Source organism: Brachyhypopomus gauderio, chromosome 20 (genome assembly GCF_052324685.1).
Source record: "Brachyhypopomus gauderio isolate BG-103 chromosome 20, BGAUD_0.2, whole genome shotgun sequence".
NCBI lineage: Eukaryota > Metazoa > Chordata > Actinopteri > Gymnotiformes > Hypopomidae > Brachyhypopomus > Brachyhypopomus gauderio.
In genome coordinates, this window is record NC_135230.1 from 3,276,198 (window position 1) to 3,284,088 (window position 7,891).

The following is a 7,891-nucleotide window of genomic DNA, read 5'->3' on the forward strand; positions in this document are numbered from 1 at the left end:
GAAATACACTGGCATAATCTTAAACAAGTATTTTTTTATATCAAATAATAATGGAGAAACATGGCAGTTCTAAATATTTCCATTAACATGTGCCATCTGGCAAAGAGCCATGGATCAGGTGCTCCAGGACATACCTAGAACACAATGCTGGATGATATTATCATAACAGGAAAAGATGATGATGATCACTTCCAGAACCTGAGCAAAGTACTCACCAGGCTGAATGAGTACGGCCTACGTGCAAAGAGAGAGAAATGTGAGTTTCTCAAAAGAGAAATCTCATACTGTGGACATGTCATCGACAAGCATGGCTTATATAAGTCACGAGAAAATTGAGGCAGTGCTGAAAGCACCTAAACCTGAAAATGTGTCACAATTGAGATCGTACCTGGGTCTCGCCAACTATTACCACAAGTTTCTACCAAACCTTGCTTCAGTGCTGCATCCACTAAATGCACTACTGCAGACAGGAGTGGAATGGCGTTGGTCGGAAAAATGTCAAAAGGCATTTGCAGAAACGAAAAGACTAATAACATCTGACGAGCTACTTACCCATTATGATCCATCCAGACCCATCTGTCTAGCATGTGACGCATCTCCGTACGGCATTGGTGCAGTCTTATCGCACACAATGGATAATGGACTTGAACGCCCCATTGCATTTGCTTCAAGGTCCCTTTCAAGTGCCCAACGCAATTATGCACAGATAGATAGGGAGGCCCTTAGCCTAGTATGGGGTATCAAAAAGTTCCACCATTACCTCTATGGGCGAAGGTTTACCTTAGTGACTGATCATCAGCCCCTAGTGTCAATATTCAATCCGCGGAACGGAGTACCAGTGATGTCAGCCGCGCGACTACAACGATGGGCCCTGTTCTTAGGAGCACACTCGTATGACATCGAGTTCAAGGGGACTAAACAACACTGCAATGCTGATGGTTTGTCACGCCTCCCACTGTCAACGTCTGTGGGAGAAATTCCATCAAAGGGTGACCCGGCTGAAATGTTCCACGCAACACTGATAGACCAGTTGCCAATTACAAATGCCATGATACGAAAAGAAATGCGGAATGACCCAACACTTTCCAAGGTGTATGACATCACAGTACAAGGTTGGCCTGCCTGAGCAAATTGTGAGTGACAACGGCCCACAGTATACTTCTGAAGAGTTTCAAGATTTCATGAAAAAGAATGGTATCAAACATTTCAAGTCAGCACCTCACCATCCAGCAACAAATGGTTTAGCAGAACGGTTCGTACAAACATTCAAAAAGTCCATAAAAGCAATGACAAAAGAAGACATCTCTCTTCAACACAAAATTGACAATTTCCTTCTGGTGTACCGCAATTCTGTCCATATAACAACCAATCAGACACCTGCAATACTGTTTATGAACAGACAGCTGAGATCTCGCATTGACCTTCTAAAGCCAAACCTGAGGAGAGAAGTGCAGAACAAACAGTTCAGCGGCTTTTCGAGTGGAACAGCAAGAAGCTTCGATGTGGGACAGCAGGTACTGGCACGTGATTACTGAGGGGACAAGTGGACACCTGGAAAGATAGTCACTAGGAGTGGCCCTCTGATGTATGAAGTGGACACTGGCGAGCATACATGGAGACGTCATGTGGACCAGCTGTTGAATGCTCAACCAGAAACACCAGAGCAACCAGCACGCCCACCAGTGGCGGCTGGTCAATACGGGGCGCTGGGGTGCCGCCCCCTTAATATTGTTCCGATATTAAAATGAGTTCATTATAAATTGCAATAGTGAGGAAATTATTTAGTCACACTGTGTGTCTAATATAGCCACGTTTGAATTTATTAAAAGAGTAAACACATAATTGTATTTAATTGCTTACATTGTGCACACTTCCTGGTTGGGGCGCCGGTCTAATGGGAGTCAATGTAGATGCGTAAACTTTTGCCAAGCACGTGATGTGAGGGTGCAGTTTAATTGGTCGGTTTCAGATTTTCCACGGGGCGCAGCTCTCTGCGCCCCGGATACTCCCACTCTTGTTAGACACCCCCCACTCACGTTGGTAGTGTCAGTCAGTCATCTGCGGTTCGTTAACTCGGTTCACGTTGAATAGCTACAGGTTGGAGCAGCATCTTTTACAAAATGAGAGAAAATTCCATTTTAGCATTGCAAAAAAATCCATTCACACAGCGTTCAATTGAAGAAAAAAAAGGATAAAGGAGCTTGGCCCGGATCAACCAAATTTACAAATTCGGCAGAACGCGAGTGATCGAGGATGAGCTTACACCCGAGCCTTTTCCAGCTCTTCCTATGACAAACGGAGCTGGCTAGCTGGATGCGATGTAAGCAATGCCTTTTACTGCTTCCCATGTTTGTTTTTTCAAAGTCCTGGCACAGAAAAATTGTGGACAAGGACCGGGGTACGAGACTTAAAACATCTTTCCGATAAACGCAAACGTCACGACTTTTCTGAGAAACTCAGTGACCCAGAACAGACTGAATGCATTGGCCATGTTGTCAATGGAGAAAAGACTAGTCACATAGATGACTGAATTTAATACTAATGTAATAGAGAAATTTGCAAGCCAGAAGGAAAGGAGGGCAAAATTCATGTTCAAATAAATAAAGGGCACTAAGACCGCTTTATTTGTTTTTCATTTTTTTGCGCACCCTTCAATTTTTTTTGCACCAGCCGCCACTGGCGCCCACCTGATCCTGGAACCAGCTCCCATCATAGTACAGTGACACCCACAGTTACAGAGGAAGTGCCCCCTACAGAGAGCACTCCACAGGTTCCGAGGCGTAACCCTGAACGACTCAGGGCACCACCGAAAAGATTGGATTTGTGAAGTTCATTTATGGGACTTATGGCTTAAGAAAAGAGAGAAAAAAAAAGTTTCAACATATGTCAACTGAGTGACAGATTGTGTTAAATACATTGGCAATGTTATATTTTACTTTAGTTATGTAGCATTAATCTAAAAGGGGAGGAGTGTAGTATATTAAGTGGATCTATTTATTTCAGCGGAACCACTCCCCTAGCTACCTAGTTTACCTATAGGTTATCTGTCAGTGCAGTGATATGTGTAAAATTGAGACTACCGTTAAGCTAAGTAAAGTCATGTTCGTTCTACCGCTGAGTTGAATCATTTATTCACTATGTTGGAGTAAAGACACAACAAATACCAAGTTTTGCTGGTCCGACGAGGCGGATAGAGGCGTTTTTAGCGTACCCCACACCGTCTGGCAATTTGTGGTCGACCCAGATGCCAGTCATCACGGTCTGGGTGCTGTGCTCTCGCAGGGGCAAGACGGGTCAGAGCGTGTGATCGCTTACTTCAGCAGGCGGCTGGATAAAGCTGAGCGAAATTACTGCGTGACGCAGCATGAGCTGTTAGCGTTCGTGGAAGGGCTTCGGGATTTTCGGCCATATGTCTACGGCGTCCCATTTAAACTGGGCATTGATCACGCGTCACTACTGTGGTTGATGCGGTTTTATGAACCCGAGGGGCAGCTCGCGAGACTGCAGGAGTTTGATTACACGGCTGAGCATCGTCCGGGTCATAGCCATGGGAACGCTGACGCCTTGTCCCGCCGTCCGTGTTCGGAGTCGAACTGCGCGTACTGACAGCGCGCTGAGAGTAGAACTGCTGAGGTGGGGCATTGCGCAGCGGTTGGTCAGGCCCCCTTTGTCCCACCGACGCTGTTGTGCGTCTCCGGTGAGGAGTTGTCCACGACCCAGAGGGGAGATCCTGAATTAGAGTGGGCGTTGCGCAATGTTGAGGCGGGGTTAATGCCGGATTGGGATGCTGTAGTGCGGCTGGGTCCCGTAGCCAAAGCCATCCGATCAAGCTGGAGCAGCATGACGGTCATGAAGGGCATCCTTTGCTGTGTGTGGGAAGACCCGAGCAACGGGCGTAGTCTGACGCAGGCGGTAGTGCCGAGAGACCTCCGCAACACTGTGCTACAGGCGGTTCATGGGCTGCCGGACTCTGGGCATTTTGGCATAACCAAGACACTAGGGAGATTAAGGCAACGCTTCTGGTGGCCGGGATGCCGGGATGCCGTGCTGACGTGGAGCTCCACGTCCACTGCTGTGACGTCTGTGCCGCAAAGAAGGGCCCTGCGAGGACTGCACGCGCTCCTCTCCAGCCAATGCAGTCCTGCTCCCCCATGGAGAGGGTGGCGGTGGACATCCTGGGCCCGTTCCCTGTTACGGACGCGGGGAATCGCTTCATCATTGTGGCAATGGACTATTTTACTAAGCGGCCGGAGGCCTATGCTGTGCTGGACCAGAGCGCTGTCACAGCAGCTGAGGCACTGGTGGACAACTTTTTCTGCAGGTTCGGTGTTCCTGAGGTCCTGCACAGTGACCAAGGCAGGAACTTTGAGTCCGAGGTGATGGGGGAGGTCTGTAGACTCATGGGCGTCCACATCACGTGCACAACCACCCTTCACCCGCAGTGTGATGGGCTAGTCGAGCCATGGACGTAGTTTTGATTTCATAAGTGGGGGGGACACAACCTGGGGTGGCGAACTGTTGAGCGGGGGGGGGGGGGGGGGTGGTTGAATGAAAATTGTTGAGCGCTGTGAACAAAAATTGTTGAGCGGGGGGGGGGGGGGTGGTTGAATGAAAATTGTTGAGCGCTGTGAACAAAAATTGTTGAGCGGGGGGGGGGGGGGGGAGCTCGGAGCTGCATGATCCTAGTGCTAGATTTGTCGCTATTTGGATATTGTTTTTTTAACCGTTAAAAAGTGGGGGGGACATGATTTCGTCGCTACTTAAATATTTGGTTTTAACTGTAAAAACTGGGGGGGACCAAAACCGGCTTTTGAAAAAGTGGGGGGGACATGTCCCCCCCGTCCCCCCCCAAAACTACGTCCGTGAGTCGAGCGATTTAATTGGACTCTGGCCGCCCAACTGGCCATCGCTATCAGAGGACACCAACGTGACTGGGACAAGCGGCTGCCTGTCGTGCTGTTGGCCTGCCGCTCAGCGGTGCAGGAGACCACTGGTTTCACACCAGCGATACTCATGTTCGGGTGGGAGCATAGACGAAATTTTGATTTCATAGGTGGGAGGGACACATATGGCTTGAGAACTGGGGCGCTGGGGGGGGGGGGGGGGGGGTTTACAGCTAAACTACAGCCTAGAAGCTTTCATTTACATCCTCACTTACATAACATTATAACATTACATAACCTGATTTTTGAGTAAAAAAGCAGAATTTGGTTTATTTTGACGAGTGAATGGGAGAAATTGAATAAAATATCCATAATTCTATGCAAGTACTGATCATACATTTTATTTAAAATCAACTTATCCAAAACTTCCAAACACGTGTTGTCTTCGATCATTGGCAGAGATAAATTACTGGCACATTTTTTTCCTGTCCAAGGCATCAAGCCTTCCTTGGTGTATGTGACAAACTGCCACATTGTTCAGGCGTTTCTGTTTCATACAGTTGCAAAGCCAGGTCTTTAACCTCCTCAGTGCACTGAAACTCTTCTTCAGCAGAAGCTGTTGGAACAACCAACAACAACCTCACAAGGACCTCCACCTGATCAAAAATGACCCAGGCAGAACAAACGCACAACATTTTAACTTACAGCCGCGGATGAACACGGATTCCTGGACAATTACCTCGCAAAACAGTTTGCAAGCCCACATGCTAGAACCAGATGGAGTGACAGCTGCGGTGGCCAATGAGACATTAGCAAGAAAAGGCAGACTGTTTATTGTCATGTTTATGTGTTCGTGTGTGGGTTTTAGACTGACTGTGGGGTTGTTGATGCCAATGTTTGATGTGTTTTACCATGTTCTGCATTTTTGGATATTTAAAGAAAAAAAATTGTTTATTATGATGTTCTGTTGTGCTGGACCTCCTGACATTGTTATGACACTGCATTGCATTTCTAACTCTGCATTTATGCTGTGGTGATGTTGTACCATATTCTTGCTATGTGTAATGCTGTGATTAGGGCCGGCCCTTTCATTAGGCAATATAGGCAAATGCTAGGGGCGCCATCTGTCCAGGGGGGGGGGGGGGGGGGGGGGCTCGCATGCATGCGGTTTTTTTTTTGTTTGTTTGTTTGTGAGTGACAGCATAGACGAAATTTTGATTTCATAGGTGGGAGGGACACATATGGCTTGAGAACTGGGGCGCTGGGGGGGGGGGGGGGGGGGTTTACAGCTAAACTACAGCCTAGAAGCTTTCATTTACATCCTCACTTACATAACATTATAACATTACATAACCTGATTTTTGAGTAAAAAAGCAGAATTTGGTTTATTTTGACGAGTGAATGGGAGAAATTGAATAAAATATCCATAATTCTATGCAAGTACTGATCATACATTTTATTTAAAATCAACTTATCCAAAACTTCCAAACACGTGTTGTCTTCGATCATTGGCAGAGATAAATTACTGGCACATTTTTTTCCTGTCCAAGGCATCAAGCCTTCCTTGGTGTATGTGACAAACTGCCACATTGTTCAGGCGTTTCTGTTTCATACAGTTGCAAAGCCAGGTCTTTAACCTCCTCAGTGCACTGAAACTCTTCTTCAGCAGAAGCTGTTGGAACAACCAACAACAACCTCACAAGGACCTCCACCTGATCAAAAATGACCCAGGCAGAACAAACGCACAACATTTTAACTTACAGCCGCGGATGAACACGGATTCCTGGACAATTACCTCGCAAAACAGTTTGCAAGCCCACATGCTAGAACCAGATGGAGTGACAGCTGCGGTGGCCAATGAGACATTAGCAAGAAAAGGCAGACTGTTTATTGTCATGTTTATGTGTTCGTGTGTGGGTTTTAGACTGACTGTGGGGTTGTTGATGCCAATGTTTGATGTGTTTTACCATGTTCTGCATTTTTGGATATTTAAAGAAAAAAAATTGTTTATTATGATGTTCTGTTGTGCTGGACCTCCTGACATTGTTATGACACTGCATTGCATTTCTAACTCTGCATTTATGCTGTGGTGATGTTGTACCATATTCTTGCTATGTGTAATGCTGTGATTAGGGCCGGCCCTTTCATTAGGCAATATAGGCAAATGCTAGGGGCGCCATCTGTCCAGGGGGGGGGGGGGGGGGGGGGGGGGCTCGCATGCATGCGGTTTTTTTTTTTGTTTGTTTGTTTGTGAGTGACAGCATAGACGAAATTTTGATTTCATAGGTGGGAGGGACACATATGGCTTGAGAACTGGGGCGCTGGGGGGGGGGGGGGGGGGGGTTTACAGCTAAACTACAGCCTAGAAGCTTTCATTTACATCCTCACTTACATAACATTATAACATTACATAACCTGATTTTTGAGTAAAAAAGCAGAATTTGGTTTATTTTGACGAGTGAATGGGAGAAATTGAATAAAATATCCATAATTCTATGCAAGTACTGATCATACATTTTATTTAAAATCAACTTATCCAAAACTTCCAAACACGTGTTGTCTTCGATCATTGGCAGAGATAAATTACTGGCACATTTTTTTCCTGTCCAAGGCATCAAGCCTTCCTTGGTGTATGTGACAAACTGCCACATTGTTCAGGCGTTTCTGTTTCATACAGTTGCAAAGCCAGGTCTTTAACCTCCTCAGTGCACTGAAACTCTTCTTCAGCAGAAGCTGTTGGAACAACCAACAACAACCTCACAAGGACCTCCACCTGATCAAAAATGACCCAGGCAGAACAAACGCACAACATTTTAACTTACAGCCGCGGATGAACACGGATTCCTGGACAATTACCTCGCAAAACAGTTTGCAAGCCCACATGCTAGAACCAGATGGAGTGACAGCTGCGGTGGCCAATGAGACATTAGCAAGAAAAGGCAGACTGTTTATTGTCATGTTTATGTGTTCGTGTGTGGGTTTTAGACTGACTGTGGGGTTGTTGATGC